The sequence below is a fragment of the Schistocerca gregaria genome, unplaced genomic scaffold (assembly GCF_023897955.1).
Source record: "Schistocerca gregaria isolate iqSchGreg1 unplaced genomic scaffold, iqSchGreg1.2 ptg000746l, whole genome shotgun sequence".
NCBI lineage: Eukaryota > Metazoa > Arthropoda > Insecta > Orthoptera > Acrididae > Schistocerca > Schistocerca gregaria.
In genome coordinates this window covers 67,501-72,500 of record NW_026062122.1, presented here as the reverse complement: position 1 = coordinate 72,500, position 5,000 = coordinate 67,501, and the positions used below count along the sequence as shown (strand labels likewise).

The 5,000-nt window shown below is 50.4% G+C and overlaps 1 non-coding gene across 1 annotated transcript in view; it reads left to right on the top strand.

The window, feature by feature from the left end:
• Positions 1-3,782: 3,782 nt before the first annotated feature.
• The window catches only part of LOC126320786 (small subunit ribosomal RNA), a 1,893-nt gene continuing 675 nt past the window's right edge, over positions 3,783-5,000 (top strand). Inside the window, exon 1 of the ribosomal RNA XR_007558253.1 lies at positions 3,783-5,000. This exon is cut by the window's right edge and continues 675 nt beyond it. This is a non-coding gene — a ribosomal RNA (small subunit ribosomal RNA).

Genomic DNA, 5,000 nt, shown 5'->3' with positions numbered 1-5,000 from the left:
ATCGCTTAACCTAACTGTGGCTGTACCAGTTTATCGCTTAACCTAACTGTGGCTGTACCAGTTTATCGCTTAACCTAACTGTGGCTGTACCAGTTTATCGCTTAACCTAACTGTGGCTGTACCAGTTTATCGCTTAACCTAACTGTGGCTGTACCAGATTATCGCTTAACCTAACTGTGGCTGTACCAGATTATCGCTTAACCTAACTGTGGCTGTACCAGATTATCGCTTAACCTAACTGTGGCTGTACCAGATTATCGCTTAACCTAACTGTGGCTGTACCAGATTATCGCTTAACCTAACTGTGGCTGTACCAGATTATCGCTTAACCTAACTCAATTTGTCCCTTAACCTAACTCAATTTGTCCCTTAACCTAACTCAAGTTGTCCCTTAACCTAACTCAATTTGTCCCTTAACCTAACTCAATTTGTCCCTTAACCTAACTCAATTTGTCCCTTAACCTAACTCAAGTTGTCCCTTAACCTAACTCAAGTTGTCCCTTAACCTAACTCAAGTTGTCCCTTAACCTAACTCAAGTTGTCCCTTAACCTAACTCAAGTTGTCCCTTAACCTAACTCAATTTGTCCCTTAACCTAACTCAATTTGTCCCTTAACCTAACTCAATTTGTCCCTTAACCTAACTCAATTTGTCCCTTAACCTAACTCAATTTGTCCCTTAACCTAACTCAAGTTGTCCCTTAACCTAACTCAAGTTGTCCCTTAACCTAACTCAAGTTGTCCCTTAACCTAACTCAAGTTGTCCCTTAACCTAACTCAAGTTGTCCCTTAACCTAACTCAAGTTGTCCCTTAACCTAACTCAATTTGTCCCTTAACCTAACTCAAGTTGTCCCTTAACCTAACTCAATTTGTCCCTTAACCTAACTCAATTTGTCCCTTAACCTAACTCAATTTGTCCCTTAACCTAACTCAATTTGTCCCTTAACCTAACTCAAGTTGTCCCTTAACCTAACTCAAGTTGTCCCTTAACCTAACTCAAGTTGTCCCTTAACCTAACTCAAGTTGTCCCTTAACCTAACTCAAGTTGTCCCTTAACCTAACTCAAGTTGTCCCTTAACCTAACTCAATTTGTCCCTTAACCTAACTCAATTTGTCCCTTAACCTAACTCAATTTGTCCCTTAACCTAACTCAATTTGTCCCTTAACCTAACTCAATTTGTCCCTTAACCTAACTCAATTTGTCCCTTAACCTAACTCAAGTTGTCCCTTAACCTAACTCAAGTTGTCCCTTAACCTAACTCAAGTTGTCCCTTAACCTAACTCAAGTTGTCCCTTAACCTAACTCAAGTTGTCCCTTAACCTAACTCAAGTTGTCCCTTAACCTAACTCAATTTGTCCCTTAACCTAACTCAAGTTGTCCCTTAACCTAACTCAAGTTGTCCCTTAACCTAACTCAATTTGTCCCTTAACCTAACTCAATTTGTCCCTTAACCTAACTCAATTTGTCCCTTAACCTAACTCAATTTGTCCCTTAACCTAACTCAATTTGTCCCTTAACCTAACTCAAGTTGTCCCTTAACCTAACTCAAGTTGTCCCTTAACCTAACTCAAGTTGTCCCTTAACCTAACTCAAGTTGTCCCTTAACCTAACCCACGTTGTCCCTTAACCTAACCCACGTTGTCCCTTAACCTAACCCACGTTGTCCCTTAACCTAACCCACGTTGTCCCTTAACCTAACCCACGTTGTCCCTTAACCTAACCCACGTTGTCCCTTAACCTAACCCACGTTGTCCCTTAACCTAACCCACGTTGTCCCTTAACCTAACCCACGTTGTCCCTTAACCTAACCCACGTTGTCCCTTAACCTAACCCACGTTGTCCCTTAACCTAACCCACGTTGTCCCTTAACCTAACCCACGTTGTCCCTTAACCTAACCCACGTTGTCCCTTAACCTAACCCACGTTGTCCCTTAACCTAACCCACGTTGTCCCTTTGCCTAACATAGTTCACTGCTCGGAATCTCTGGTGTCGTTGTTATCCTCATGTAGATGTCTTGCGAGTGTTGCTTACTTTCCACATATTCCTGCTATCCACTGTCAATTGTACTGCAATAGGACTATATCGCCGACCCCCCCCCCTCCCCCCCCTCTGTCCCCCTCTGTCCCCCTCTTTGTGTCTCTGTCCTCTCAAGCTGGTCGGTCTGGCGTTTGAGTGTTAAATGAGCCTCGCAGCTGTTCAGTTGCATTCAGATGTCGACGCCCTCAGTGTACGTCGTGGTATGGTCTGTGTCCATTGTCCGCTGATGTCGTACGCGTAACCCACACGCTGTACCGATCATCGGTCGTTACGTACAGAGTGAAGTAGTGTGATACGTGTGACCGTACGCTGGCTGTGCCCAACGGTGTCGAATCTCAATTTCCATATGTTGTGCTTGATGCTACTTGTCTCGTCTCCCAATAACAGCTAGGTTGCACTGTGGTACGCCGTAGAGGCGTGTGGGAGGAACGTACGAACGCATTGTATGTCACCCTGGGTCGCTGGGGGTGGTGGTGCGGTGAGTCAGGTCAGGTCAGGTCAGCGTGAGCCGTCTGATGTAGTGACGCGTGTATTCCGACTTTGTCGTATTGCCTCACACAAAGTGCTACCCTGGTGGACCGCGTTCCATATCTGGGACATGCCGCAGATGCCGGTTGACAGTGGATCGCGGAAGGTACATCGCATACGTGCGCGGGCCACCTTCCACGTGTTCTCTTCTGCACATGTCGCAGTGTGTATGTGGTCTGATGTAGCGTGTCGTGACACATGACATCCTGGCATGCAAGAATTGTTGAATTCGCAAATGTAGGTGGACATCTACGTTTACTGCCCAAGATACGCAAATGAACTGGAAATCCGTTGTTGAGCGGTTGTTCACGCTGGAGGTGAATCTGTGATGGCGACGATCGGTACAGCTATTAACCGGTTGTTTCAGCGGTACCCGCCACATCCACACGCGTGACTAGGCCCATGTGGGTATGAAGCGATACGCGGCGGTGGCTTGGTGGGACTGTTCCCGGCCGGTGAAGGGGGGCCGCCCGGCGTGTTGGCCGCGCGCTGCGTGGGCGCACGCGCAACAGGCGGCTGGTGGGGGGCGCCGAGTGGCAGGAGCGCCAGCCGACGGGCCCGGCAGGCGGCGCAGCTACGCTGCGGCGCACCCTGCACGCGGCGCCTGGCGGCCAAAGTTGGTTCAGCCGAGCCCGGTGCGAAGCGCGGTGGACATCTGCAGTGTGCTGGTCTGATTGAGGACTGTGTGCGTTGAGGATGCGCCGCCGCCTGGCACTCGGCGCCGCGACGCCGTCTGCTGCTCGGTCGCCCCAGCGGTTCTCGCAGGTGGTTTGTATCGCAGTTGTGCGGACGTGTTGGCGCGTGCGCTGTGCTGGGAGAGTTCGCTTCTGCACCCAAGTGGGGCTTTGCCCTTGTGTGGCGCTGGCGTTGGAGCTGCCGGTCACCATAGGTGGCGCGTGTTGTCTCCCGCCGGCAATGCCACGACAGCACGCTCCCGGGCCTCTGTCGGCAGCGGCAAGCTCAGTTGGGAGCAAGGGTGTTCGCACTAAAACCGTCTACTCGCCTAACTCCGGGCGATTGCGCCTCTCTCGAAACCGACCAAGTACCTAGGACGGCGCTGCGCGCCGCCGGGACCTGAGAGGGTTTCGAGGTGTATCGTGCAGGGGAGCTCGGCCTCCTCCTGTTTGCAGAATAATTGAGCGGACGCTTGCGTGTTCGCGCGGGCCCCCGGGACACACTCCCGGGCGGCCGGCTGCTCAGCTCTAGTTGACGCAGCTCCCTGGTTGATCCTGCCAGTAGTCATATGCTTGTCTCAAAGATTAAGCCATGCATGTCTCAGTACAAGCCGCATTAAGGTGAAACCGCGAATGGCTCATTAAATCAGTTATGGTTCCTTAGATCGTACCCACGTTACTTGGATAACTGTGGTAATTCTAGAGCTAATACATGCAAACAGAGTCCCGACCAGAGATGGAAGGGACGCTTTTATTAGATCAAAACCAATCGGATTGGCTTGTCTGGTCCGTTTGCCTTGGTGACTCTGAATAACTTTGGGCTGATCGCACGGTCCTCGTACCGGCGACGCATCTTTCAAATGTCTGCCTTATCAACTGTCGATGGTAGGTTCTGCGCCTACCATGGTTGTAACGGGTAACGGGGAATCAGGGTTCGATTCCGGAGAGGGAGCCTGAGAAACGGCTACCACATCCAAGGAAGGCAGCAGGCGCGCAAATTACCCACTCCCGGCACGGGGAGGTAGTGACGAAAAATAACGATACGGGACTCATCCGAGGCCCCGTAATCGGAATGAGTACACTTTAAATCCTTTAACGAGTATCTATTGGAGGGCAAGTCTGGTGCCAGCAGCCGCGGTAATTCCAGCTCCAATAGCGTATATTAAAGTTGTTGCGGTTAAAAAGCTCGTAGTTGGATTTGTGTCCCACGCTGTTGGTTCACCGCCCGTCGGTGTTTAACTGGCATGTATCGTGGGACGTCCTGCCGGTGGGGCGAGCCGAAGGGGTGCTTTCGCGTCCCGAGGCGGACCCCGTTTAAATCCTACCAGGGTGCTCTTTGTTGAGTGTCTCGGTGGGCCGGCACGTTTACTTTGAACAAATTAGAGTGCTTAAAGCAGGCAAGCCCGCCTGAATACTGTGTGCATGGAATAATGGAATAGGACCTCGGTTCTATTTTGTTGGTTTTCGGAACCCGAGGTAATGATTAATAGGGACAGGCGGGGGCATTCGTATTGCGACGTTAGAGGTGAAATTCTTGGATCGTCGCAAGACGAACAGAAGCGAAAGCATTTGCCAAGTATGTTTTCATTAATCAAGAACGAAAGTTAGAGGTTCGAAGGCGATCAGATACCGCCCTAGTTCTAACCATAAACGATGCCAGCCAGCGATCCGCCGCAGTTCCTCCGATGACTCGGCGGGCAGCCTCCGGGAAACCAAAGCTTTTGGGTTCCGGGGGAAGTATGGTTGCAAAGCTGAAACTT